This window comes from Notechis scutatus, chromosome 10 (genome assembly GCF_049901735.1).
Source record: "Notechis scutatus isolate UNSWTSFEM ecotype Mainland chromosome 10, rNotScu1.2, whole genome shotgun sequence".
Classification (NCBI taxonomy): Eukaryota; Metazoa; Chordata; class Lepidosauria; order Squamata; family Elapidae; genus Notechis; species Notechis scutatus.
The window spans coordinates 2951264-2978340 of record NC_142018.1 but is presented as its reverse complement, the minus strand read 5'-3'; positions in this window follow the sequence as shown (position 1 = coordinate 2978340).

Here is a 27077-nt window from a genome sequence, read left to right as displayed (position 1 = left end):
AACTCCAAAACAGATCTGAATTCCCTTCTCTCTATTCCTCCTCCTACAAATAAATGAACTCTCCTGGTTTTGCATCCAAAGAGAGAAATGAGGCTGATGGGAGAGACATGTAAGAGATGACCATCCTCAGCATGAGGAAGGGGTCAAGTGCATCATCAGCTTGGAAGCACTACATCCCAGGGAGAAACCTCAGTCCCAGGCCTTCCTTGGAATCTGTTGACTCTGTCAATTTGCCTGGATCAAATTGATCAAATTCCTGTGTAAAGGTTGCGTGCAAAAAACTCACAGTGCCTTTGACCTGGCTCCTGATTTTCTGTGCCCAACAATAGGATGAGAAGGGAAGGCAAGTTGAAAGTTGAAGAGAAACAATCTGAAACAAGTATCTTTATTTCCTGCAATTTTGTGGATGGGCTCCTCTTCCATCACCATCAGACTTTGCTCTCTGCTCTTATGCTTTACCTGCCTAAGGTTCCTGAATGAAAGGTGAAATACAGTTTTAATAAAAACATAAAGCGTGGCATTTGTCTGTTGGGTCTGTCATCCTGAGGTGATTGTCAGGAAAAACATAGACTAAATATGAACTCATTAGTTCATTATATAAAGAGGTACTATAATTTTCCGTGGTCGTAATTCTATCCCTGTATTGTGATGCGGTCTAGGACTGCATTGGCTTTTTTGGTAGCTGCAGCACACTGCTGACTTATATTTAAGTAATTGTTCCCTGGGATTCCTAGGTTCTTCTCACAGTTATTGCTGTTGAGCCAGGTACCACATATTCTACACCTGTGCATTTGGTTTTTCTTGTAAAGTGTAATCCTTGCCTCCTTTTGTGAATTGAGACCTCTTTTACTTAAAGGTTGGCCTGTCTGCAGCTCTTCCTCTGTCTCCTAGGGTCATTTCCACACACATTGTCATTGCTATATAAATTACACATTTCTATCCTATGCCTCTTGTATAGAATTATCTTGCCCATATCAAAAAACAATTGAAAAGTCAGTCAAAATGAAAACTCTGTTTGCCCCTGAGTTATCTGAAGCCACCAACTTTCTTTAGCTGGTTGCTCTTGTGAACCTAATGGAGATGCTGATGTCCCAATTCTATCAAGAGCAAGTCTTTCACTTGGCTTTTAAAATTATTCTGTTTTTCTTTGATAATATTAGCAATAAAAATAACAAAAAGCAATTTGCTGTGTTAAGTTTTTCTAAGGAGGTTCTTTACACTACAAAATATTCATCTCAGAGCCACGTGACATATCCTGTCTTTGATTGGCCAGCATGAATAAGGAACTGGAACAAGGTCTGGGAAATTCTGAGGACATTTAAGATGTGTCCCATCATAATTTCAGATGAAATTATTCTAATCTGATATAAAATCAAAATGAATTCAAGGACTTCAAGGGATCAAAAGATAAACCTGGATTTTAGATAAACCTAAGTCTGTGTTTTTTCCGCATTTTCTGGTGGTCTTACTAATATCAAGATTCTAATATCAAGAATGGAGGAAGAAAGTTCCTGACACTTGATGTGTTCTTGGCACAACCCACTCAGATGAGGGACTAGCAGGTGAGCAAAGGCGGAAGGACCTTCCAAGGTAGAGTCTGAAAGGGCAGTTCTGGGCCATAAATGGCATTAATCATAGGTGAGTCAGGAGCTTCCCATCATTGCGAGCATAGCTCTTTTTCCACTCTGGCAAGCCCTGAATTGGCCCTTTAAGGCTGGAGAGAAGATGAGTGGAGGGTGGAGCAAGGCCTTTCTCACTCCGACCTGAATGGGGAATAATCCTATGAACTAATCTTGGGGGAAACAGAGATGATGATAAAGTTGGGTTTCCTCCAGACTCCAGATTCCTTTGCGGGGTGCAGCTCTCAAGTACTCAAAGGCCAAATGCTGCCTAGAGGCCAGAGTGAGTCCCCGGACAATCCCCATGGCTATGAAACCACAATTACCATAGCAAGCTGAAGCCAGGCCGAACCGTTTTTTCTTATCACCTCCATTGTTGTAAAAAATTCATTTTCAGGAATTTATGAAGTAGAGAAACTCCTCTGTGATTTAAGCGCTCTTATTTACTCCCTTGCAAAAAGGAGGAAGCAATTCAACTGCAAGTTTCTATTGTGCTGTCAAATTTCAGCAACACAATTCTGGAGAGTGTAAAATCACAGAACCTGGGCCAGTGCCTAGAACTTGCAATACCCCATCAGCTATGGTTTATTGAGCAGTTTATAAACCATGGTGAGAGATTTATACAACCCCAGAGGTGCAAAAGTGTGTGGGCTATCAGGGAACCTTTTGGGGGCCCAGAACAGTTGGAGGGAACATTTTCTGGCCCAGAATTGTGGATTGGATCAGTTATAGGGACAAGATATCCTCCCATGTACTTTTATTTGGAGATCTTTCATTGGCAACCATTAATTACCAATAGTAGCATCTATCGGTGACATGAGTCAGGAGTGAAATGTTGCTCTTTTTCTTCCAGTTAATAACAGATTAAAGGGACCTTGGAGGTCTTCTAGTCCAACCCCTTGCTCAAACAGGAGACCCGATACCATTCCAGACATGTGGCAGTCCAATCTCTTCTTAAAAGCCTCCAGGCATGTGGCACCCACAACCTCTGGAGGCAAGTTGTTCCGCCGGTTGATTGCTTTCACAGTTAGGGAGTTTGTCCTTAGTTCTAGGTTGTTTCTCTCTTTGTTGAGTTTCCATCCATTGCTTCTTATCCTGCCTTCAGGTGCTTTTGGAAATAGGTTGAGGTTGACCCACTCTTTTTGTGGCAGCCCCTCAAATATTGGAACGCTGCTATCATGTTTCCCCTAGTCATCCTTTTCTCTAGACTAGCCAAGCCCAGTTCCTGCAACCGTTCTTGACGTTTTGGCCTCTAGGCCCCTAATCATTTTTATATCGTAGCGACCAAAACTGGAAACAATATTCCCAGCGTGGTCTTAACAAAGCATTATAAAGTCGTATTAACACTTTGCATGATCTTGATTCCATCCTTCTCTTAACGAAGCCTAGAAATGCATTGGCTTCTTTGGCAGCTGCAGCCCACTGCTGGATCATACTTAAGTGACTGTCCACTAAGACTCCAAGATCCTTCTCACAGTTGCTACTGTTGTATCCTTATAGTGTTGCCTCCTTATAATTATTATTCCAATTTTGATACCACCCCTCTGCAAATGACTCTGAAGAAAATGGCCTCTTTAGAGAAGTAAGTCACAACAGGTTCGGGTAAGATATTGCCTGGGAGCTCCCTCCAGAGTAGACCCATTTTTCAGCCAGGCCCCTTGCCTGCACTGGATTCCCCCTGCCCCAAAGCCTTGGAACAGCCACCCCAAACCCCACGTGCCTCAGTGGCCTTTCCTTCCTTCTCCTCCAGTTGAGGCCGTGGGGTCGGCCAGAATGGCTCTCCCCATTCCTTAAAGCTCCATGCTCCATTTCAGCAAGAAATCCGTAACAGTCCCAACTGAAAGAGCCCACGGGGAGCCCTTCCGTGGGGCCTCCTCCTCCTCCCCCCCCCCCAGATTCAGCCGAGGAATGGACTGATGTGTCTGTCCCAAGGGAGAAACCATGCAGACGCTTCCTGATGCAATATCGCCATGCGTGTCATATTTCATCTTTCCGCTATTTATTGGCAACTTACTAGCCATGCATTAAATAATCTTTAAACACAAAATGCAGCCGAGGCCCCACCCAGCCTCTTCCTCCTACAGAGGGAGGGGGCAGCTACAGGGGGAGGAGGGAGGCAGCCATGGGAGTCACAGGTCAGCCTGTGCAATTCCTTGGAGCCTCACAGGATCCAGATCTCTTCCCCCTCCTCCCCCGCTTTCTCCTCCTCAAAGCCCCTGAGCCTCTTCAGGCTTCCTTCACCCACGAGGACCCCCTTGGCAAAATTCTTGCCCGGCTCACTTTGGAGGAGCCCCGGCAACTTCCTTCTCATTACCTTTTGCTATTCTGACACGCTTAATTGATGCAGAATATAAAAAACCATGAAGGGTGATAAACAAATGTCAGAGCTGAATGGCAACTGAGGGAATTGAATAAATGGAAATTTTAAGGTGCTTAAATTAGAAGTTTGTCACCAGTGTCAACTCGCCTTATATTTGCACCATCCATTTGACAATTTTTATTTATTTATTTATTTTGATCTTGCTGACCCCTCTGAAGCCATTCTCACCTATACATTCTACCTGTGAGGTAGAATGATGTTTTGGTTGGGGGCCATGAGATCAGGTCCCCCTTAAGGCTCCCCAGGAATTCAGGCATTTGAGGTCTTCTCGGTTCCTTCTCTGACCCACCACCCCTTGAATCAAATTCAGGTTGGATTGTTAACTCCTGCGCACCCTCCCAGGGATTAAATATGAGAGCAATCAACCCATGGAACAGACGCTGCCTTCGGAAGATGTGGGAGCTTCATCACTGGAAGCTTTCAAGAAGAGACTGGACTGCCATCTTCAGAAATGGTGTAGGGTCTCCTGCTTGGGAGGGGGGTTTGGACCAGATGGCCTACAAGGTCCCTTCAAACTCTGTTAATCTGTAATCTGAGCTCCTCTGCACCTGGAGGCCAGTGGTCATCTGCCTTGGCCCAGGCCAGACTGATAGAGCCCTGCAAGAGAGGCAGGGACCCCCTCCCTGCTGGGCTTCCGAAAAGCCTTAAAATTGGCTTTGGTCCCAGGGCTGGCTCAATGAGGGGGCATCATGCTGAATTTATTCATTTTTATTTAGTTATTAAGACAATTTATATGACCACCAAGCTCATTCTCAGTGATTCTGAGCAGCAGCTTACAAAGAATGGTTGTAATGACTGGTTCAAGTTCCAGTCATTTTGTTTTGTCTGTGTTTTAATCAATATTAAATTCTGCAGGTCACCGATTGAAGTGTGGGGCTATATCAATTTAAGGAAATAAATAACTCCTGCAATAAATGACAGTTTTGCTCAAAGCTTCTGTCGGAAGATTATTCCTTTGAGTCCTTAAATCAAGCAGATTTTCTTAACCCAATGGCAGGTCCATTTAAATGGTTGAACTGTTTTTGATTCTGCGCATGAAATACCATTTTTCTGGACTGAATGGATGCTATGGGAGTGTCCTGAGGACCTATGAGTTGTCCCCTGGCTCCCCTGCTTATTACTGGTCAATCAAGCAGGTTGCGGTGCAGGATAAGGCAAAGTTACTGCCAAGTAGCCAAGATTAATGATGGGTTTGGCTGAAACCCACTTGCTCTGCATTGGCTACAGCAGAAGCTGAGCAGGGTATAGTCCTGGCGATAAGATCCTTCCGTTGCTGTCACTAAATGTCCCCTTCAATTGTCTCCACAGCTGGGGAGAAGGTTTACTTAAGAGAATAGAGGAAGCCTCTAATTCGGAGGCCAAGCTGGGAGCCTGGGCTAAGAGGGTCAGGAGAGGCATAATTGCTTCAGCATCGATATCACCTCTTCTTCTTCCACACTCCCTACCAGGGAGCTCCCAGAAAGGTTGATATAGATGCTTCATTCATTCCGAGGCTGAATAAATTTACCCTCAGGAAATCTGCAGGCTGCACTCAGATGTCGACAGAAGGTCCCTGGGGAATTGGTTCCATTCCAAATGAATGTCATGCTCAGCAATCACAATGCAGGGTCCTGGTTGGGGAGGGGCAGGGGGGTTGGAGGGAAGAAGAGGAGCTTTCCCTGGGAGGATCTCAGAATGGAAAAGTAGCTGTTTCTGAATCCTCCAGGAGGTGCGTGGACTTGGGATCCAGTGGCCAGGCAAATCCCATTTCAGGGCCCTAAAGCCACCGCACCCCTTTTCCTGGGGTCCCACAGCCACCCCCTGAGCCTGCAGGGTCACCCTGGGAAGAGACGCCTCTGGTTAAGGGGGCAGATGCTTCTCCGTCAGCTGAGCAGAAAACAGTATATGCTGGATCTCTGCTTCTCTCTCAGTCAAAAGATGACACAAACCAATTCTCAATATAAGTAACAGAGTCTGAAGCTGCTGCTGTTTATCATGGAGAGAGAAAAACACAGCAACTGCTGGTTGTGCAGCTCAGGTTTAATTTACTACTGGGCTCTTCTCTGATTTCATAGCAACTAAATACTTTCAGGTACTTTTACTTTGCTCTGTTTGCGCCCCATCTATTTGAGGCAGGGGTCCCCAAACTCTTCAGCTCATCGCAACCTTCAGGAAGTTTCAGATTGTTCATCAACTCCCAAACATTTTTATATGGCAAATAATTTAATAAAGACTGTTTTAACTAATAGCACTAAGAATAAAAATAAAAATAAGTAGCATTTAAAAATCTAATTTTTTTAAAAAAAATTGTAATTCATAATCCTGTCCACCCTTAGGGGTTGACATTGACCAGAAGGCGAATGCAATCTTCTCAATACGTTGTACAAAAATTGGTGAGGCTGTTGGAAAGTGTTCCAGTTGTGATCAATGCAGGTAGACTGTTGCAGGGAAATGATGCTCCATTGCCGTATAATAAAGAGAAAAAAGGGAACCATAAAATGATGTCATCCATCCACAGGTGTGTCTTTCCTATGTTGCAAGAGAAGCAGTTCGTCTATGAGATCAACTGACCTGATAGGTTTTTCTGCAGATCTCTCCAAAAGCAAAACACTCCTAAACTGGGGTCCTGGGCCATACATGGGTCATGTTGCCTGACCACTTGGGGTCCTGGGCCATACTGGTATAATTCCAAGATGAAAGAAGGTGCGGGTCCAAGACACTAAAGAAAAAGGCTGGATGAAACCTCGCAGAGGAGTAATAACCATAATATCCATACAGGCTGTGGTGTATTTCATGCTTTACTGCCAGACCAAGATACGGCTTGGCTCTGATCCTGCCTTATTTGTCAAAGAACCAGGAGACCCAGGAGCCAGTGAGGCTGAAGCAGGGTCAGGCCTAAGCAGTAGGAATGAAAAGGGCAACTCCCTTCCCTGGGGGTGTCCTATCACTGTGCCCCAATATCAGTCCCTTCATGGAAAAGTTTCCACCTCGAGCACCCTCTTCCTCTTCCGAAAGGCCTGGGGGAGGCGTCCCTCTTCTATGGAAGCAGCGGTGAGAGACTCTGATGCACAAGGAGCTTCTTTCCCAGTTTGTGTTCTGACCCAAATCTTGTTCAAATTAGACAAACAAAAACTGTGTAAAAAAGCCAATCTTTTTAATGCGGGCGCTGGGAATTCAATGCATTCCCAGCCAAGAGTTAGTTAAAGCTAGTTGTCCGATATCAAAAGCAAGCCCTTTCAAGGTTGCGAAAGGCTGCCAAGAACAGAAGATTAATTACTGATTAAATATCCACTGACAGAAGTTTCAAAAACGAACTGGAGTAAGCAGGGCTTCAACAAGAACTCTGAGTCTAAAGAACTTCTTTGCTTCCTGCAAAGAACACATCCCCGAGGGCTGGCTTTTATCCCTTATGGGAGGGGCCAACACCTTCCAGCCCAACTCCCGAGTCACCCGTCCTGCTGCAGATGCTCTCTCCTTTGAGCAGCCCTGCATGCACGCGCACTGGGCACAGGCTCCTCGGGGTCCTCTGCATCACTGCTGCCAGACTCCACAATCTCCGAAGGCGACACTCCACTCCCTGATGGTCCTGGCCCCAGCCCTGCATCACACGCAGGCCCCTTGTCCGAGTCCTTGCTATCAGAGACCTCTGCTGTCCGCACCTGCTGCCAGCGAACCACAACAGTTTGAATTAATAAGCCACCAGGAAGGTAGGAAACCCACTTGCTCTTCCCCTCACCATATTTTGAATGATATCTTCCTTGGAAAATCCCCCACTTTGTCTTACAATCAGCAGGTATCTTTCTCCACCCCGGGAGCCCAGCATTAACATTAATGTGGCTTTGAGGAAGCCCCAGGTATGGACTGCTCAGCTATGACTTTTTTAGGGAAAAAAATAGCCCTAGATTTCTATTATTCCTCTCCATTATATGACTTGCCGTGTTTTCTTGGGCAGCCCTTCTAGTGGGGGCCGCCTGGATTTCTGTCTCCGGGAAGAGATGTGCCCACCTGGCAGAATTGTTTGTGATTTATTAATTATCCATTTTATTAGATAATTGCCCTGTTCTTCTGATAACATTCCAAAGCAGGACTGTAATTCGTGGGGAAAATTTCAGAAGATTAGACATTATTCACACTTTTTAAAATGCAATTAAAAAGCCCTTGTGTGACTTTGCAGCTGTAAGATAGCAATAGCAGACTTATATGCTGCTTCACAGTGCTCTACAACCCTCTCTGAGCTGTTTACAGGGTCAGCTTCTTGCCCCCCAACAATTTGGGTCCTCATTTGACTGACCTCGGAAAGACGAAAGGTTGAGTCAACCTTGAGCCAGTCAGGATCGAACTGCCGAACAGATGGCAGCCGTAAGTCAGCAGAAACAGCTTGCAATACTGCATACTAACCACTGCGCCACCATGGCTCTCTTAAGACAACCTGAAATTCCCTCCAGAGTTTTTCAGAGGGAGCTGAAAGCCCAGGATGGTCTCTGTAACCAAAGTCCCAGTCCTTGTGGTTTGGCTCCCTCCCTATTGGTGGCCATAAGCCAATCCACAAAACCACGTCTCTCCTTGGACTGCAACCCCTGTCAAGTGTGGTCCCCTCCAGATGTCTTTTCTGGGACAGGGACAAAAGACACGCAGCCCTTTTTTCAAACAGGTTTTGCGTCTATCCCAAGAACTTTGAAATGGCGACCTTCACAACAGCATAATGTCTTCTCTGTGGGGCCCTTTTGCATGCACAAATCACCAGCTCTAGTTAAAATGCCTCACCAGACACCTGCAGAGATGTTCGCCTAAGCATTCTGCCCTGTGACTTTCCAGAGACAATATTCAGGAGGAAGCGCAGCGCTGCAATTTCCAAGCCCCCAGAAACGAGAGGGATGCCTGGCTCATTGTCTCATTACATCAAAGGCCAAGGTCAGGCACAGCCCTCTCCCTGCAGGCTGGTAATTTAAGCAGGATGACATAAATGAGTCACCAAGATCTCTATTCAAAATGCTTGTTGTCACCGATATTTTCAGCGAAATGTGAGGAAAGGCTTGGTGCCACGAAGGACCTACCAAGGCCAGAAACCTGGCTTGCTTATCATCCTAGTCTATAAGGCTCAGTGCAATTATTATTATGTTACTTTCACTTTCCCGAACAGGAAACTTCACAGTTCAGCTTGATAATTGGCTCTGACAACTACAGAAAATACCCCCTGATTAATGCCATCTTCCTGAGCCATTGAAACCATTTCCAGGGTGCCATCTGTGGCATCAGGGATGGGAGGGCATCACCTGTGGGCCCATTTGTATCAGCCATTTCAGTTGCCCTGAGCCAACTTCATCTTGGGGCTGTATGGCTAAGCTGCTGCTCCTGCTGCCCTCGCATCATCTCCATCTTCTTTTCATTATTTTGGGTCTTTTAGGACACAAGTGCAAAGTTTTCTTGCAGCCAAGGATCACACTTTTTTTTTAAAAAAAAGTTTTGACTCTGTACAGGCTTAAAGAGATACGACATTACTCAGGTATACTAGACCTATATTTTCAACCGTTCTGCATTTACAGGGTTAAAAGTGAAATGGTTGCATTAAATCTCTACAAAAAGCACTTCTTTCACATTTTAAATGCTCAAGAAATAGCTATTAAAAAGCAAATTGCATTCCCTCTGCTCCCTGATCTTTGCCTGTGGTCCAGACCTTTGAAATGCAATTGTGGAATTGGACATTATTGATTATTCTATTTCTGTAATTCTCCAAAAATGGATCCTTTTCCTTTTACACAAGCAGATCATGCTGTATGGACGCCAGCAAAATGTTCCACATCCACTTTCATGAATTTCTGGTTGGTGGCCCCAGATCCCTCGTGATTTTAATGCAGTTGAGCTCTTACTAATGAGGATCTCTGCAAGTGTTGTTTTATGTGAATAATCACTTTCTCCTTCATCCCTTTGAATCTTACATTGAGTGGAATACATTTCCACGTATTCACTTGAAATACAAATAACCAGGCTCAAATTATCCATCTTATGCAAAGACTTGGCTTTCTGGAGAAGGCTGATTTTCAACTCCTAGTATCACCTAGATAGATCTTCTCCATGGTGGTCTTGGTCTTTCAGCACCGTAACTGTGCTCATTCACCTTGCTACTAGTCCTCCTGTTCTTCTTTTTCCTTCTACTTAATCCAGAGAGCTGGGTCTTCACTTAATGGGTAGGATAATCCAAGCCTGGTCATTTGTGCCTTGACCCAAAACTCTGGGTCAATTTGTTGCAGATGCATTGCTATGTTTTTTTGGCTATCTGCAATAGTCTTAGGATTCTTCTCCAACACAAAAGTTCAGAACCAGCAACATTTTTCCTATTCTGCTTCTTCAAAGTCCAACTTTCACTTCTATAGTATATCAGATATAGATATAGATTAACAGAATTGAAAGGGACTTTGTAAGTCATCTAGTCCAACCCCCCGACCAAGCAGGAAACTGTACACCATCTCTGACAAGTGACAGTCCAGTCTCTTCCTGAAAGCTTCCAGTCATGAAACTCCCACAACTTCTTAAGGCAACTTCTGTTCCATTGGTTGATTGTTTGATCACAGGGAATTACTTGGCTTGCACGGTTCTTGTCTCTGTAACTATAGATGTAGCCCGACATTTGAATATCTTTTCCAAGGAAGCAAATACAGGGAGCCCTTATATCAACAAATATCAAACAGATCTGACTAGGAAATGGAGGCTGTTAAGAGTAATTGCTGAGATGCTACAATGTGATTTTTCTCCAGGCTTTTGATTCTGAAATTGAACCAGAACCAAGAGAAACAAAATTCAAGGCTACATTCGCTCCAAGAAACTCAGCTGGTGATGTTGGGAGAATGACTCTGACTCAGCTTGGCCGACATCATAGGACGATGGCACTGGGACCAAGCAGGGGAGGGACACGGTGTTGAATTCCTAAAGGAAACATGGGATAGAAATCCTGAACCTGAAATGCCAAATATTCAAGAGAAGCAAATACAAGTACTCTTCAACTTCTGACCACAACTGAACCCCAAAGTCATGTTGCTAAGTGATAAAGTGAGTTTTGTCCCATTTTATGACCTTTCTTGGCCTGATTGTTAAGTGAATCATTGCAGTTGTTAAATTAATTGAATCTCGTTTCTCCATTGACTTTGCTTGTCAGAAGGTTGCAGAAGGAGATCACAGGACACAGCAATTGTCATAAAGGTGAATCAATTATCAAGCATCCGAATGTAAGTCATAGGACCATGGGGATGCTGCAATGTTCATAAGTATGAAAAATGGTCTTAAGTCACTTTTTTCAGTGCCATTATAACTTTGAACGATCACTAAGGGAACTGCTGTTAAGTTGAGGGCTACCTGTACCTGAATGGTTCTTTAGGGTACACTCTAAAAAGGACTTTTGCTTCTACCTCAAAGTATAGACCAAGCTGACTCAAGAGCATAGCAAAGTTTTACTCACAGCAGCTGTCAAATCTTATGACTCTGAAGGCTTCCTCCTCTTCCTTTTCCAAGCTCACTCCCAAGTCCATTCATTGGAGGAGATCCTGAGAGAATTACTGTCTGGAGAAACCTTGGGTGAAAAGAGGACTTGGCATTATGATTGATGGGTTATAAATGGGTTACTGATTCTTTTGATCAGCAAATCAATGGAAAATGTCTTCAAAGGTTGGGGTGGGGCTTCCAGGAACATGATGTCAGCTTTGGAAGCCATATTGAGATTTGATGCTCCCACGCTGCCACAATTGAGCCTGAGAAAGTGGGAGGGGGGAATTCATTGGAGTATATCTAGTTAGACAAAATAAAATCCTTTTGCTGGTTCAAGGTCACTGAGTGTGGTGCATAATGAAATGGGAATCTTACTTTAGGACGGATGGTGATTGGACCATGTGATGTGATGATGGCTAAGGGGGGATCGATTTGTAGTTTTGACTTTTGCAAGGAAGCCCTAAACTTTCAGATTCGGGATTCCACAGATGTGCCAGTTACTATCCAAATAAAGGAACCTTTGAGAAATGTCTGTCTCAAAGTTATTGGTTTGAATGGATGGTTGCTGGAACAGGACACATTGATGGAGCTCTTCATCACAGCCAAGTTGCCAGCCAACAAAGTCAAATTGAAGCATGCCCTCCTTAAGTCTCCCAATTGAGCCTGGCCTTGTGGTCAAGCCTTTGGCGCCTTTACTCATGGATGATTCACAGAAGGAAAGATTTCTGCTGGCCTCTTCAGTCCAACCAGTGTCGAAGCAAAAATGGGGCTGCAAATCTGGGACATCCCCATACTCTCAGGAGCAGATCTATGGAGATTCTCAGTCTGGTTGGGGTAGAATAGAATGCAATTCCTTGCTGAGAAGAAAATAAAGAGCTTTTGGGGGGTGGAGACGAAATCAGATCAGAATAGAGCTGGAAGGGACCCTGGAGATCTTCTAGTCCAACTCCCTGCTCAAGCAAGAGACCCTATGTCATTTCAGATAGAGGGCTATCCAGTCTTTTCTTAAAAACCTCCAGGGACGAAGCATCCACAACATCTGATGGTAAGCTGTTCCACTGTTCCGCAGTTTCTCCTTAATTCCAGGTTGCTTCTCTCCTTGATTAGTTTCTATCCATTGTTTCTTGTCTTGCCTTCTGGTGCTTTGGAAAATAAATCTTCTTTGAGGCAGCCTTCCAAATACTGGAATACTGCTATCATATCACTAGATTGGCCAACTGTTCTTCATATGTTTGAGTCTCCAGCCGGTTAATCATCTTAGTTGATCTTCTCTGCACTTTTTCCCAAAGTCTCAACATCTTTTTTGTAATGCGCTGGCCAAAACTGGATGCAGTATTCCAAATGTGGCCTTACTAAGGCTTTATAAAGTGGTACTAATGCTTCACATGATTTTGATTTGATTGCCTTTGTTTATTCAACCAAGGATTGTATTAGCTTTATTGGCTGCTAATAATTTCATTATCTTAGGAAAGATTAGGAGGATATTTAAAATTTGATTATGGCTATCAAAATCAGCAATATCTCCTGCTTTACTAGGTCTAAAATTTAATTAGAGCCGTATAGAGGGCAAATTTATAATATGGCAGCATTATGAGATTGATGTATTTATGTCTGGAGAGAAGGAAGTCAGGTTTTATAACCCAGTTATAAAAAGGAGTGACTCCTTTCTTTGAATGCCTCCAGGTAAAGCACGTTTGTCAACCCGATTATGAAATCAACTGGGAAGATTAAGACAAATGACCTCTTTCAAAAAGTTAATTCTGGAAAGCCTCCAATCTCCCCACAAAATCTGGTTTCTCACAATAATAATATCATTCTGATGCCCTTGGAAGAAGATGGGAAGCTCTAGTTAAGAATGGGTGGCAGAATCTGGGTGCTGAGTCTTCAGTGACAGATGGAGTAGCACTTGTATGCCTTGCGTCATGTGCTCTGCTCTTTCAGATCAGTGACATACAAGCTTAAGCAACAGGTGCCCAGGTTAATAACTGTTGGAAATGCAGACCAGACGCCTTTGACCCTCATGGCTGGCACACAGCAAAACAATCTCGGCAGACCAGGTGGACAAAAACCAAGGGAGTCCTTGAGAGTTTTTTCCCCAGTTTGTTTCTCCACTTAGTGTGGCATCTGAGCCTGGCCTCTGCTTCAGGTTGGCCTTCAGCCCTGGAAGTCCACAGGTAGAAGAATAAGTGGAAAGAGTGACATGGTGCCAGAAGGGAGGTTTCTGGGCACAGGCTCATTTCCAGCCCATCTCCATCATAGAGAAGCATTTCTACAGTTCCTGAAGTCAAGACTGTAGGCCTTCTGGACACATAAATCAAACCAGTTCAACTGACCAACTTGCCTGTTTGCTCCACATGTTTCTGTTTTCTTCTGGGGTAGAGAGCAACGAAGCAGTCCGTTTTCACAGTAATACAGGTATTCCTTGCTTACCACAATACAAAATTATAAAAATATTCTGTTCCAATATTTGAGGAACTCCTAGAAAGATGAAGGGGTCAAACTATTTTCCAAAGCACCAAATGGCAAGATGAGAAACAATAGGTGGAAACTAGAACTAAGGAGAAATTTCCTAACGATGAGAGCAATCAACCAAAGAAATAGCTTGCCTTCACAAGTTGTGGGTGCTCCTTCATTAGAGGCTTTCAAAAAAGAGACTGGACAACCATTTGTCTGAAATGGTACAAGGTCTTCTGCTCAAGCATGGAGTGGACTAGAAGATCTCCAAGGTCCCTTCCAACTCTATTATTCTATGGTTATCACCATTTGCTTGGTAATTGTTCAAGTTTACAATGGGGCTGAACAAGGGGGACTTATGACCAGTTCTTGAAGTTTCAACCATCACAGCTTCACAATAGTCACTTAGACATTTTCAACCTGCTCACACTGGTCACCTGATTGCCATTTGTCACCTTTTCTGCCAGCTTCAAACAAGCAGTGGGGTTGCAGGAAAGATTGCAAGTTGTTTCTGCCATTTTTTTCTCCCAGAAGACCCTATTTTGCAGCACACTCACACTGCAGCAGGCCTTCCCCAACCCATATGCACTTGTGTGGCACCACAGCATCCCCTCCCTCATTCCATACTACTGACCTTTCCCCCAGCCTGCTTGTGAGTCATACAGCACTTGCAACCTCCAGCTACCTCTTCTGGAACATAGAATATAGAATCCCAGGGCTGTGGAAGGGACCTTGGAGGTCTTCTAGTCCAACCCCTGCCCAAGCAGGAGTCCTTATACCACCCCAGACAAATGGTTGTCCAATTTTTCTTGAAAACTTCCAGACATGGAGCACCCACAAAGCCAGGAGGCAAGTTGTTCCACTGATTAATCGTTCTCACCATCAAGAAGTTTCTCCTTAGTTGTAGGTTGGCTCTATCTTTGAAAAATTTTCATATGCTACTTCTGGTCCAGCCCAGTGGTGGGATTCAAAAATTTTTGACTACTAGTTCTGTGGGCATGGCTTGGTGGGCATGGCTTGGTGGGCATGGCTTGGTGGGCATGGCAGGGGAAGGTCACTGCAAAATCCCATTTCCTCCCCACCCCACTAAACAGCTCTGTTCTCCTGTGCAGGGCAACCAAAGAAGACCCAGCCATCAGCTGGGATTTGGGAGGCAGAGAATAGATGTGGGCAGGGCCAATCAGAGGTGGTATTTGCCAGTTCTCCAAACTACTCAAAATTTCTGCTACTGGTTCTCCAGAACTGGTCAGAACTGGCTGAATACCACCTCTGGTCCAGCCATTACTTTGGAGAATAAGTCAGCCCCCACTTCTCAGTAACAGATCTGGAAGACAGTTTCCTCATTAGAATTCCAGCTTCTCCATTGAGTTTGTTTGTGGATGCTGGCAGGAAGTGGCAAGTGACAGTCATGTGTCATTCCCTGATGGTAAGGGTAAGGCTGGCTCTTCACAAACCTGGATAGCAACTTTCTGACTGATGAACCCAACCAAAGCCAACACGGACGAGACAATCCAATCTCTTAATGCAAAACTTTATTGAGTACATCTCTTTGGCACAGATGAGGGCAAAACCAGATCTAGCTAAATTCTGCGCAAACCCACATAGTTAAAGTTTAGATTCTCCCTCACCCTATTAGACCAGGTCATATTGTCCAATTGAATCTCCTGGTAGTGTTATGAGAAAGTATTTTGGTTCTGGTGAACACCTGCCAAAGTGTCCTTGGTTCCCACAGCTGTTTTCTTGATGTCTGGAGCCTCCATTCCATCCCCCCTTCCCTCCCCCCCCCCAGTTCATTGGCAAGCTGAGAAGCAATAATGGTTGCAACAACAAAAGCACATTTCGAAGCGTGACACTGCGGTTTTCTCTTAACGATGTCAATGGGGATATCCAGGATTGCTATCGGTAAGCATTGTGCTCACTTTATAACTGCCTTGCTTAGTGATGGAATTTCCAGTCCCAATCAATGGTAAGTTAAGCAAAAACTAGCTGTAGACAGGTTTCTGCTTGTGTTGCTTCCTGGATTCATCCTTATTTTATGAATGGGTGCTCCAGATTAAAAAGTTGTCTATGAATGAGGCAATTTACTTCAGGCCAGTTCTAATAATGTCTGTCTGTCTGCCTGCCTCTCTGTGTGTCTGTCTGTTTCTCTCTCTGTCTCTCTCCCTCTCTCTCTCCCCCTCTCTCTCTGTGCATTGTCGCTAAAGTGATCATCTTCCTCCAGCATCTTCCTCAATGGCTGCTGCTCAACACAAGATGCCTGCTGGCTTTGGCTGGGCAGCTGGATGGCCTTCTGGCCTTGGGTGACCCTGATGAGAATACGCACTCTTAGCACATGGAGAGAGAGAGAGAGAGAGAGAGAGAGAGAGAGAGAGAGAGAGAAGAAGAAGAAGAAGAAGAAGAAGAAGAAGAAGAAGAAGAAGAAGAAGAAGAAGAAGAAGAAGAAGAAGAAGAAGAAGAAGAAGAAGAAGAAGAAGAAGAAGAAGAAGAAGAAGAAGAAGAAGAAGAAGAAGAAGAAGAAGAAGAAAAAAATATCATTTGAAAACCAGATTGCTGGTGCACAAAATTACAATAGTTTTCTCTAAAGAAAGGCTAAATACATATTTAATGTCATGCCGTTAAAAAGCATGGCCTTTTCTCCACCCATCTCTGTCCTTTTCTGAGTTCTATAGCAGAAGAGGTGATTACTTTTAACTGAAAGACACCCACCCAGCCAACCTGAGAACAAAGCACCCCGGAAGTGGGTCTCCCCCCTCTCACCCCCTCTACAGGGTGGCTTAGCCCCAAAACCAGCCAGCTCGGGGCACTCCAGCAGCGAGCACAGATCGAAGCCTCGCAGAAATGAGGTTTCGGTCTGTCGCCGAAGAAGCTCAAACCGGAAGTCCTTATTTGGCTTTGACTTCTTGAGCACATTCCTACAGCAGAAATATCTTCAACAGACAACATGGAAAATTAATTTGTTATGGCTATTATTAGTATTTAAGTCCTATTCATGGTGTAAAAATATCCCTATTTAGGGCAGAGTGGCAAAGACTCGGGAAAGTTGTACCTAAAAAAGAAAAAAAAGTGGCCTCTTTCTTCTCTTCAAACGTCAGAAGAAGCAGAAGTTGCTTTCTCCTCAGATTTGCAAAGGAAGGTTTCTGCAGCCAAAGGCAAGGAAACTGTTTGCAAGGAAGGCTGTGGGGTGGCTGCCAAAAGCCTCAGGTGGACCAAGGGCCAGATAGCTTTCTGAAGGGGCTGAGTGCAAGCAACCCTCCACAGTTGGAATGGGACAACTCCCCATAGCCAACTCCCCACAGTCAATTCACCGTGGCCAAATCACCTTGGCCAGTTTGCTGCAGGACAATTAAACAATTCAATTTAATTATTTAACATGATTAAAAAGATTGTTTTAATTTTTGTTATTCGTATTTCATTTTGTCCCTCCTTTGGGATCCTTTCTTTAATGATTCTGTTCTACTCTTTCTTCGATATTAGTGCAACCCTTGTTTTGCAGGAAATTGTCCCATGGTGAGTTGTCGTAGACGGTGCATCTTCCTATCCTCCAATTGTTCTGTTTGTGGTGCAAATCAGAGGAGGCTGACTGGACTGGGTGTCCCCCTTGCTGCATCTCTTCTGCTGCTGTTCTGCATATGAAGGGCTCAAGCTAGAATGGCCAACACAGCCCCGCTCTGTAAGACTGACTGTTCCAGGCAGTGGTCCACAGTTCAGTGTGCCTTCCAGTGGTTCTGCCCAGCAACTCAGTTAGAGGCTCTTCCAGTGATGTTCTCCTGGCCATCATCTGCCAGCAAAGCCTCTCATGATCCTGCATAGGACAAACAGAATTTGTGCAAAATAATGGATGGCCACTGATTTGACTTCAAGCGCTAAAGAAAGGACAAAGCCGTATTAGAACATTACAACCTTGCAGGCTACTTCATTACATACAGATCTAAAATTAGCCATCCTGGAAAAAGGATAGTTTCCTTGCATAATTGAGCAAGAGATTGCTGAATTGATGAAGAGATTAATCAAAGACTGCAAACTTCCTTAGCCGACTCCTTAATAAACACATTGGATTTTTAACATATTCCAGTTGTTAACTGACAAGGTTTGAGTCTTGAGTCATTCACTCTTGCCACACTATGGCAGGGGTCCCCAACCCCCGAGTCATGGACAACTCCTGGGCCATGGCCTATTTGGAACCGAGCTGTGAGAGAGGCAGGCCAGCACACTTGTACAACTCCACTCACATGAGTGGCGTTCCCAGTTCCCCTCTCCAGCCAGGCCACCAAGTCGTAAAAGTTGGGGACCATTGTTCTATGGGAGGTTTATGGAAATTCTCAATCATCTAGGTCTTGGTTGTCTCAAAGGTGCTTTTTCCATAAGGCAACTGGGCTTTCTTGCTTTTTTTCTTTGAAAATATTTTGCTTTTCATGCAAGAAGCTTCTTTAGTTCTACTCCCTACCAGTTAGAACTAAAGAAGCTTCTTGGATGAGAAGTAGAATAGGATAGGATAGAATAGGATAGGATAGGATAGGATAGGATAGGATAGGATAGAATAGAATAGAATAGAATAGAATAGAATAGAATAGAATAGAATAGAATAGAATAGAATAGAATAGAATAGAATAGAATAGAATAGAATAGAATAGAATAGAAAAATTATTTTATTGGCCAAGTGTGGTTAGACACACAAGGAATTTGTCTTGGTGCAAATGCTCTCAGTGTACATAAAAGAAAAGATACATTCGTCGAGAGTCAAGAATCATCAGGTACAACACTTAATGATAGTCATAGGTTACAATAGAATAGAATAGGGTGCAATAAGCAAACAGTCAATATAAATTGTAAGAATACAAGTGACAAAGTTACAGTCATACAGTCACAAGTGGGAGGAGATGGATGATAAGGAGTGATGAGAAGATTAATAGTAATAGTACTGCAGACTTTGTAAATAGTTGGACAGTTGAGGGAATTATTTGTTTAGCGGAGTGATGGCTTTTGGGGAAAAAAACTGTTCTCGTGTCTAGTTGTTCTGGTGTGCTGGGCTCTATAGCATCGTTTTGAGGGAAGGAGTTGAAACAGTCAATGTCCAGGATGTGAGGGGTCTGTAGATATTTTCACAGCCCTATTTTTGACTCGTGCAGGATACAGGTCCTCGATGGAAGGCATATTGGTAGCCATTTTTTTTTCTGCAGTCCTAATTATCCTCTGAAGTCAGTGTCTGTCCTGTTGGGTTGCAGAATTAAACCAGACAGTTATAGAGGTGCAGATGACAATAATTCCTCTGTAGAACTGGATCAGCAGCTCCTTGGGCAGTCCGAGCTTTCTGAGTTGATGCAGAAAGAACATTCTATGTTGTGCTTTTTTGATGATGTGTTTGATGTTAGGGTTAGGGTTTCTTTTTTCAAAGAAAAAACCAAGGAAGTCCAGTTGCCTTTTGAAAAAAGATCACCTTTGATTCTTTCTATGAGAGCTGCGTGTGCAGAACCAACTGGCCTGTCTTCTCTCTGGTCCCCCTTTCTCCCCCACCTCCTTACCACGTCAATTCCAGTCGCCCTCCCTGCATTGGAGGGCCTGCAGTTCACAAAAGCTTTTGGTTTTTGATAAAATGTGCTACTCCCAAAGGTTGTTCCAGACCCCTTCTGAGTTTCGGCTCCCGTGGACTATCCCAGCCCTCCTGGGAAGTTTTGGCAGTTTAACTTTAAGCATAGAGAGAGACATACTTGCATTCCTGCCAATTGTACGTGTCTTTCTCTCCCTGTTTCAGCTGGCCCTTTTTCCTTATTTCTGCCCTCTGATTTTGCTGATATTTAATACATAAACCTCCAGCTCTATTTTTGCTAACTTAACCGAGTGTGGAGGGTGCTGGCTCTGTCCTGGATACGGGGATGGTCTGAGAGGGGCTGCGAGCAAACTAGTCTGGAAATTACCCACAGGAATTTTCCAACATGAAGACCTTTTGCACACAAACAGTACAGCTACACTGTTTTCAGAAACCTGTCCAGCTCTTAAAAGTGTGAGAGTGCAAGGGACACACAGCCTCTCAAGGCAAAGGGCATTGTGGTCAAGGAACACTCACACAGGCACACACATATGCACACATGCACACAGAGGGAACTCCATTTATATACGTAGTTATGGTACTTAATTATATTATAACAAATTTAAGAAACAATAAAATAAGGGATTGTCTAGTTGCACACAAACCATTCTGTAAAGCTATCTGTTCCATAGATAGATAGATAGATAGATAGATAGATAGATAGATAGATAGATAGATAGATAGATAGATATAGATAGATAAATAGATAGATAGATAGATAGATAGATAGATAGATAGATAGATAGATAGATAGATAGATAGATAGATAGATAGAATACTTTATTGGCCAAGTGTGATTGGACACACAAGAAATTTGTCTTGGTGTAAATACTGTGCATTATTACATCATGTTTCTTACAATATTACATTTTTCCTTAAAAATCTGCATGAACATTTGCACACATTTCTTGCAAAAACATTTTAAAAGTGATTACTTAGACTCTGTCTAAGTAGCAAACTATGATTGAGGCTGTTCTGTATCTTTTTCCTGTCATCCTGTGGTCATCAAGATTTTTGCAAGCTCAAATTTGGCTGCCAGAGTCCCAGAAAATACAAATGAAATCAAATAATTTTATTTCTTGACTTAAATGTATATCTGTATAATAAGAATGAGGGGAATAAATAGAAGAATCTTAAGTCTGGATTCTTTCACCCCTAAAAACAACAACAAAATACAAGCCACTTATTTCAATACAATTCAAAATTTTAAGGTACATTTATCTAAACTGGATAAGATTTATGTGAATGTAAGAATTCATATAGGTCAAAAATTCCAAACTTCAACTGTCTTAAATTATTTGGAAATACAGTTTGGAGGGTTTTTTTTTCCTACTGCATTATGCCAAGAACTATCAGAATGGGGATAAATAAACACTGTAACCATTTTATTATACCGATGAATATCTTTATCAATGGAATTAACAGATATTTCAAGTCCTGGTTTTTGTTTTAAGGAAAAAAAACAACCTATTCCATTTTTTCAGAAAAGAGACCTGTAATATTTCTTGGCTTTCCTTGGAAGTCTCCTGCGCAATTAAATGCCAGAAACCTTCAGCAGCTGTGAATGCTGTGTGTGTGCTATGAATGCCATCCTGGACAAATATGCTTCTTTCTTGCCCTCCTTGTATTCCACAGAGCATCAAATCTATTGTATTCAGTACAAGTTGGGATGTTCATTCTGGCACCTGGTGCCCAATTGCATGCACAAATTGTACCCCAGTTTTCAATGGTTGGATAGGAGGTGTGATGGGATAGCAGCCTAAGCAAGAACGTGTGACATCAAATTTCTCATTCTCTGCTCTTGAAGACCCAAGTGGATGGATGGATGGATGGATGGATGGATTCTTTATTAGCCAAGTGTGACTAGACACACAGGGAATTTGTCTTGGTGCATATGCTCTCAGTGTACATAAAGGGAAGATATACATCGGTAGGCATGAAACTCTCCCCTTCACATTCCTGCTCTGTGAAGGACCTGTTGCTTCTGAGGGGCAAGTGCTTGAGGTCCCCATGGGGGCTCTATTTCCTATCAGCCCTGTTGGAAAACTGCCTGTTCCAGGCTCTCCTTTGGTTCTCTGCTAAACAGACCTGTGACCGAGTAACATCCTGGAGATCCTTACTGGGAGGAAATGAAGAAGAACATTATTTTTCACTGTTCATTATATTCACTAAGCCGCCCGAGTCATCAGCTAAAATCTGGAAACAGAGCAGATCTGAGGATTGATTACTGGGCTTGTTTAAGGTATCTGTAAGGGGAAGGACTATTACATATGCTCTTGAAAAGAAAAGAAAATCTCAGGAGACAGCAACTTGGAAAGGCTGGACAAGGAAGCTTTGTGCCTCTCATTTATCTAGGCCAGCATTTGTCTCCTTCAGGTTGGAAGCTGCATTCGAGCACCTTAAGCAGACTCGATGGGAGTCAGGTGGCAAGCGAGCAAAATTGCTGGCTTCTCAACTTGAGACACAAAAGTCATATATCTGCACTTTATAAGATACTTGCAGTATCTTTTATTGTCTGGGTTTTGTTTTAGTTTTGAAACAATGATTTATCAAGCTCATTGGGTGGATTTACTTACCTTTTTAGTATTGCAGGAGATATTCGATGCAATTAGTTTATGAAATACGGGAAGGTTCCCACTCAGACAGAACAAAATGAACACTTGGCTTCTGATCCCTAGAGAAACATATTAAGTCTCCCCGTCATTTATTGTTTTATGAGGCCTATAAGGTGATCATTCTGGAGCCAGAATTCTGCTGAGTCAGCTAGAAATTGTGGCCAGCCAACCCAGGATGCTCTGGGGATGGTGAGCCATGCCCAGAGGGACGCTTGGGAGCACACTTCAGGTGGGGCCAGTAGCGGATTAAGGCTCACTGGTGCCCTAAGCACTGACAAATCTTGGTGTCCCCCCTCCCTTGCACATACTGTAGAAATGAAGCCAAGCTTAGGCTGCATAAAAGTTTTTATGGTGCCCCCTTTGGGCCTGGTGCCCTATGCACGTGCTTAGTCTGCTTAATGGTTAATACACAACTGGGTGGGGCCGCCTTTGGAGGCCTCCCAAAAGCCACAGCTGGCACAAAAAGTATCAGAGCAACTCCTGATGGAACCAGCCCTGCCAGGGCAGATGGCCTGTTTTGGAGTCTCTGCACTGGTGCATCCAGATAGGAGTTAATGTCATAACTTCGGATCTGAATGAAGGGGGAAGTTCAGAGAGGACTCCGCTTCTACATCCAGCTTCTATTCAGGCTATCAGGAGAGAATCTCACGCAGGAAGTTTTGCTTACGCAGCACCCAAACCCACCTAGCTCAGCATGACCCACCTGTTACTTCTCTGTGTAAAACCAGGATCATTTCATCTGGAACTTCTTTGTTCCCTTTCAGCAGCCAATCTGAATCCTTAGCGCATTATTTATTCGAGCATTGAGGCTGATTTATTCTTTCTGCACATTAGTCTTAACAGCTGTTTCTAAAGCAGCCCAACCATTTTAATTGCTGCAACTCTGTAATCATTTAAATCACAAGAAAGAGCTTTTAAGCTTACAAGCACTTTAAGATGAGACAGGAGTTTAATAGACTTCTTTGAAGTTCCTCAGTTGCAGCCCTCCTAATTATGGCCTGTTCTGCTAGCAACTCAAGGAGGAAGCTTGGGAGAGAGGTATTTTTCCTCTGATGACCAGCAATTCACTTACAGATGTTACTTATGTTATCTGCTGGCTATTTAAATTATGGACTAAGTCCAAAATCAGGACATGACCTCTGCACTCGACAGGAAACTGATTCGAGCAGTTATCCTGAAAACCCTTGAAGGCTGCTTGGGTCCTCCATAATCGGGTAACCATTAAAGGAAGAAGGCTGATGGAACATGGAAGCTCAATATAACTGGTCCGTGGGAAGCAATAAAATAACAGGGAGCTGATAAAACCAGAAAACAACAAATTAAACATGTGTAAACTCGACAGTAAAGAGACAAAAAGACAGGGGTGGGATTCTACCAGTTCGCACCTATTCGGTAGAACCGGTTGTTAACATTCTAAGCAGTTCGGAGAACCGGTTGTTAGAAGAATTTACTGGCCTAATCCTGTCAGGAAGGCAGGAAGGAAACATTCTGGTGTTGCTTACAGAAACTGCCTCTCCGTTAACCCTTATTACATTCTTGGCAGGACTAGACTTCCTGTCTCAGGAACTTCTCTGGAGCTTTTTCCCCTCCTTTGCTGGTACTTTGCTTGTGTGGAGTGACCATTCAAAGTTACAATGGCACTGAAAAAAGTGACTTATGACCATTTTTCACACTTACGACTGTTGCAACATCCCCACAGTCATGAGAGGCCAAGCGAGGAAATGCGTGCCTCGATGTGAGTGATGTTGAGTTGGCCACGCCCAACCAATAACATGACCACCAAGCCACGTCCACCATCTAAGCCACGCCTACAGAACCGGTTGTTAAAAGTTTGAATCCCACCCCTGCAAAAAGACCTTTGAAGCCTCATTGTTTCTGGGATACATAGGGAGCCTCCGGCAGCTGAACTGATGTTTGATGATGGGGAATGTTGATTTGCCCAGGACGGGAACAGAAAGAAACTGGGAAGAACCAGTTGAGTTGATGCCTGTAGTGACCAGAATGTTTCATGTTTGGATAATTCAAAAATCTCTTTTGACATCACAATCCAGATGGATTTTTAGCGGTATATATTTAAATTGTATGAGCTGCCTTGAGTACTCAATGAAACAGAAAGGACGGGTATAAATAAAACATGTAGCACACAAAGAAAACCAAAAACACACAGGCAAACCCCTTTTCAAAAATACTTACAAAGCAAATGATGAGCAAATGAAATGTATTATGAAATATCCCAGGGAAAGAAACCACAAAACTGCAGACAAACTTACAGGCAAACCACAAATGCATACACAAATTATCCAACAGCTAAAAGCCCCCCACACACAAAGGCCAATGAATGAGAGGATTGTTCCTTCTCCTCTTGAGAAGGCTTTGGTTTGCTGCCTCCTCAAGAAGCCCCTCCTGGACCTCCCATTTTTCATCCAGGATCTAATCTCCCCATTTAAAGGAAATTGGCTGTGCGCAGGAGCTTCAGAAGACCCCCAAGGAAGGGAATTATCTGGATCAGTCGGATTCAGATCTGGGTAGGGGATGGAAACGGTGTTGGGCACACTTTTGGATGACCAGTGGGAGTTGGTCTTTCAGTGGTAGCAGAATGCCTCTGCCAGGCCTTCTGCAATGGTGTTCAGCTCAATGCCGCCCTTGCAGGAGGACCATTACCAGTAGCACCAGTGAAGAGGCACAGACCCTGCTGCCCCAGAGTGAAATGAACCTTCGATTAAATCACTGAGTACCAGAAAGAATTAATATTAATCCAATACAAGAAGCACATGTGAAGAGGCAGTTTGGTGCAGTAGTTAAAGCACCAGGGTAGAAAGCGGAAGACTATGAGTTCTAGTCCCTCTTTAGACACAGAGACAGCTTGTTGACTTGAGCCAGTCACTCTCTCTCAGCCCCAGGAAGCAGGGAATGGCAAACTGCTTCCGAAAAAGCTGGCCAAGGAAATCTGCAGGGATTTGTCCAGGCAGGAGTGAAAAACTGGCTCAAAGGACCCAACATGAATGAAGCGAACACTCGTGATGAGACATCCTTTGGCACTTGAACCACACACTGGCCTTTTTCTGCAGCTCCTTACCAGCCTTGATAGGTCAGGGATGGTGTGTGTGTGTGTGTGTGTGTGTGTGTGTGTGTGTGTGAGAGAGAGAGAGAGAGAGAGAGAGAGAGAGAGAGAGAGAGCTTTCTTTCCCAAAGCTCCATCCATAATCATTGAACTTCAGCAGAGAGAAGTCGCTTTGAGCATTGCCAGTGCCAGAAGTTCTCTTCTGCATTGTGGCTGTCGTAGCACATTGGGTGCAAAGAGCGCCAGAGGCAGCCACAGCCCTGGCAGACCCTCCCCAGCACCTTCCTCCCCTTCCCAGGGCTCCGCTTGGAGGGGGCGAAATGAATGTCCTGCCATCCGCCGTCCTTTCAGCCGGTTTGGGCTTCGCTTCCCCTGCCTGAGTCTTTTCTCCTTCCAAGGAAGAATCCGCAGGTTCTGATGGGTCTTCAAATGTTTCACATCCACTAAAGGCTCCTCTCCAGTTGTTCCAGCCCCTCTGCAAGAATGGGGGGGGGCTTTGGGGCCTGGACTGGCTGACTGGAAACCCCCCCCCAAAAAAAAAAAATTCGGTCAGTGGGTGAAAGTAGTGAAATGCAGAGAATTGGTCAAATCTAATTTTACTCACTTTTTCATATCTGTTTGCAGTTAGGAGAAAAAATGTGCCTAAATGCTTGTGGATATTTTTTCTGTTATACATATTTTTTATTCCCATTTACTCTGACATATACAGTTTTCCATGCTATCTCAGAATGCACCTATTTTTATAAGTGTGTTCCCTGTGAAATGCATGTTTGTTTGTGGATATTTCCCATAATATGCTCCCTTTCAGACACACCTTCCCCAAACAGAGTTAACTTTGTATACACTTTTGAGATGTAATCTGCTTCCTGGGAAATGTAGTAATCACTCTATAACTGCCTTCAGGTTGCATCAAATCAGAAGGCTGCAGGTGCCTTTTCTGATTAACCAATTTTATTAAAAGGCAAAAGCTTCATCGGGTGCAGAAAAGTTTCCGCCTCTTAATAAAATCATCTGGAAAAGAAACTCCTTCTGGGGTTTTGCTACCAAAGTCTACCATAGCTCTCCTCCCACGAGGCTTTCGGGTGGATTTAAGGAAGGGAGGAGGACAGGCAGGTCAGCGTAGCAGTTAAGGCACCAGGCTAGAAACAAGGAGATGGTGAGTTCTAGTCCTGATTTGGGCAGGAAGCCAACTGGGTGACCTCAAGCCAATCTCTCTCCCTCCCTCCCTCCCTCCCTCCCTCCCCCCTCTCTCTCCCCCTCCCTCCCTACCCTTAGAAGCAGCCAATGGCAAACCACTTCCCAAAAACCTTGCAGGGCTGCTCCAGGCAATCACCAGGAGTCAAAATCTGACTTGAAGGCAGAAAATAAATAGGATAAATAACAGTTAAGGATCAATAGTGGTTAAGGGAACTAGATATGAAAGAGGGACCAAGCAAAAATTTTCCCCATTCATTCAAAACATCATTATAACCCCATAGACAAATTTTAAAAAGCCAGCATCAATACTCCCAGTATGGAGTCACCAGAAGAAGGTGACTGTTATCATGGTGTACTGCTTCTTGTTCACTTCCAGACTGCAACCAAGGTAGCCAGTAGCCAGACAATGGCTTCTACCCTGGGGAGGAATCTTGGAGACCATCTAGTTCAGGAGTGTCAAACTCAATTTCATTGAGAGCCACATCAGGGCTGTGGTTGACCTCGGGGGGCCAGGCGGGCTTGAGGCCAGCTTGAGGCCATGCACTAGACCTCTCTGACTGGGTGGGCATGGCCAGCTTAACAACACTCCCCAAACTGCTGGCATGTTCCCTCTTTGCATTGGGTAGACTGAGCTGAAGTGACGCTGGCCAGCCTCTTACCTTTTCCAGGATGGCCCTGCGACCCAGATCTGACCATACTGTGGGCCAGATCT